The sequence below is a fragment of the Cebus imitator genome, unplaced genomic scaffold, assembly GCF_001604975.1.
Source record: "Cebus imitator isolate Cc_AM_T3 unplaced genomic scaffold, Cebus_imitator-1.0 Scaffold202, whole genome shotgun sequence".
NCBI lineage: Eukaryota > Metazoa > Chordata > Mammalia > Primates > Cebidae > Cebus > Cebus imitator.
Window position 1 is genome coordinate 2,307,276 of NW_016107517.1, and position 3,066 is coordinate 2,310,341.

General features: G+C 41.7%; 1 protein-coding gene across 1 annotated transcript in view; it reads right to left on the reverse strand.

The window, feature by feature from the left end:
• The window catches only part of IL1R1 (interleukin 1 receptor type 1), an 80,060-nt gene extending 77,700 nt beyond the window's left edge, over nucleotides 1–2,360 (reverse strand). Inside the window, exon 1 of the mRNA XM_017547865.2 lies at nucleotides 2,337–2,360. The gene's annotated coding sequence lies outside the window, so the exon portion shown is untranslated. The remainder of the gene's footprint in view (nucleotides 1–2,336) is intronic.
• Nucleotides 2,361–3,066: the final 706 nt, after the last annotated feature.

Here is a 3,066-nt window from a genome sequence, read left to right on the forward strand (position 1 = left end):
CAGTATAGTCTAAACTCCTGGGACCCAAGGTGTGGCCCATGAGCCAAGGGCATCGCCAGGGAACATGGTGGAAATGCAGAACATTAGGGCCCACCCCAGAACCACTGAATTTGAATTCACATTTGACTAAGCTTCCTGGGTGACTTGGGTGCACAGTAACACAGTAAGCGCTGGTCGACCTGATCTCCAAAATGCTTTCCAGTGTGAACCATTCCATTAGTTTAACCTTTGTCTCTTTATGCTAGAAAAGTAACCATGCTGTGCCTGATGGCTGCCTGGTAACCTTTGTGGTGAGGCCCTAAGGATCTAGCTTGAGTGCCTGCCTGCTAATCATACTCCTGCTCCAGGCAATGATACATGACCAAGTCAGATCATCCCTATGACTCTTCCAGACTGCACTGTGTCTTCAGCTTTCTATCAGACCTCTGGGGAGAATGCCATGCCTTAATTCTTCATACCTCCAGACAGTTTCCACATCCATCACCAAGTTTAAAAGATTTTGCAAGCACAGATGAGGGAATGGGAACGATTCTAGATGAATGATGACAGGGATAGTCTTTCAGCACTTAGTGAAGCTGCAATTGCCAAAAGAAAGCATGAACTGACTAAGAACAAGCGAGGTCTGGTGAAGCTCATACAATATTTGTTTGATGGGCTTATTAGATGGTGAGATTACCACCGCTAAATGCTGTGAATTTAGTGAATCAGAACTTCATGTAAGTATCCACAAATATCTGTCTTGTGAGCAAAACGAAGAATATGGTTAGTAGAGTTGGTTACATGTATAAACACCCGTACTCAATGGTAAATGGGTCAATCTGAACAGTGTGCTCTACTGGCAAGCCTCACACTCAGTTCCAGGTTAGTTCCATCTAGAACTTGGTTCCATCCTCCTGGCTCTCAGGTATGGAGCTGACCTCTCCTCCCAGAAAAGAGACAGCCAGGTTGGGTATGGACATGGTCATGGCACTCTTCAATTGTGGAAAGTACAGAGCAGAGGAATGCAGGAAACAAGGGAGGGTAAGGAATAAGGAATACATTTTCCCAAGAAAACAAATACAAATTTAGAACGCAGTACTGGAAACTGAAGCCCAAAAAACTTGTCAAGTGAGCATTGGCCAAAAGAACCAGATGATGTGCAGATGGTGTGTGGTAATATTCCTGGAGGCCATGATGCAGGAAAGGAGAATGGCTCGAGGCCAAGGCAGGGGTTGAGGAGGGAGTTGGGAGGTGTAGAACAGGTTTCTACAGCAGAAGGGCAGAACGGGCAAGCTTGCCGCATTCTGGGAATCCTGGAGTTGAAATGGACTGTGAATTCACTGAGAGAGCAAATCAGGATCCCAAGAGATGCCATTAAGATAGAACCATAGGCCAAATCTGACATCGTGAGACTTAATACAGACAAATCTAAAATCCCATTCTTATTTCCCTAACCTCATGTTGTTATGTACAGGACAGGGCATATGAAAATGCAAAGCACTGCTGGAAAACAAAACCAAACAAATACCAGAGTGTGGACTGACTAAGATGTCCACCATGAATCATGTGTGGTAGAAGGCTGTGTGCTTAGCTGCCCTGGTGGAAGCGTACCTTCTGATACGAAGGAAGGTCGTCCCTGGAGAATGCCCTCAGATATTCTCCTGTCATGGCATGCAGAGAAAACAATAACAAAGACTGTTCATGGACAAAGAAGACCAGCTAAGCTCTCCCACTGGCCCTTAGGCTAAGGGGATTGATATCTGCACACCCGGAAGTGACCAGGCTATGCTAGGAACCATGGTACCCTAACCCAGAGATGGAATGAGGGCAATGGGGTAGACATCGGATAGGCCAGTGTAAAAAAACCCTTCATGACAATAGATGAAGCACTCAGCAATGCAGAGACAGTGTTTGTCCCATCCCTGGAATAACTCAAACAAAGGGCACTTGAACAGGTATGAACATCCAAAGGAAACTGCTTCTACCATCTCTTCTAGGCCCTCTAATTTGGGGGTTGAGTCTTGGGGTTCTTCATTTTGCCCTCATGACAAATCAATGTTATAAACATGGCACTTTCTTACTATTCACATTTTGAAATAGGAAACCAAGCCTAGCATGGGAAAGCCAAGACTGGGATTTGGATCTACAGACTTTGTTTAACTTCATTTTCTTCTCTTTTACTGTATCCCAGTGCCTCGATGTACATTTCTGTGAACTTTGGGTGTAGTGCCATTTTCAGTTATTTCAGTGAATAAGGAAGTTAATGTGTTTAGTAAGGTAAGATGATGTATTACTGGTGTTCACTATATGTCAGGCCCTAAGTATGAGCCACAGCCCAATAAATGTGCCTGACTTACTGTGCAGTTAAATGTTAGGTGAAACTGTATTGTCTTCAACAGCTCTGTGACACAAGTCAATGGGCATCACTAAATCTGCAGGAAGATTCCAAAGATTCTCATTAGTACAGATTTTAAAAATACTTTTATTATAAAAAATACGCAGCTGCAACACAAAAGATATAGGACATAAAGAAAAGATGGAAAATTAATTCATGATCTTGCCACCTAGCTCCTTTCAGCATTTTGCAATCTTCCCATCTACTCTTTTTTTCTATGTACATAAGACTTTATAATCCCTTTTGACTTAACAAGTAGTTTTTATGCTATTGCATGGCTCTCATACTCATTAGTTCCAGTGCTATGTACTATGCAATTAAATAGGGATTTGATAAAACACAACTTATTCCAGAATTCTTCATTGTCAAATATGACCTAGCTTCTCAACAGTAAAAAACAGGCATTTTTTTGGTGGGTTTACCATGTAGACAGGTCATATTATTTTCAAATAATAACATCTCTATTCATTTTATTACAGTGCTTTTTACTTTTGTCATTTTCTTATCTTGCTCCATCGGCCAGCAACTCCAGTAAAACATTAAATAAAATAATTGATAATAATAATTCTTGTATTGCTCCTGATTTAAAGAGAACAGGTGTTTTACAGAGTACAAAATTTACTTCTAGGTTTTTGGTAGACATCATTTATCGAGTTAAGAATGACCTCCTCTCTTCCTGGTTTCCCAAGAGA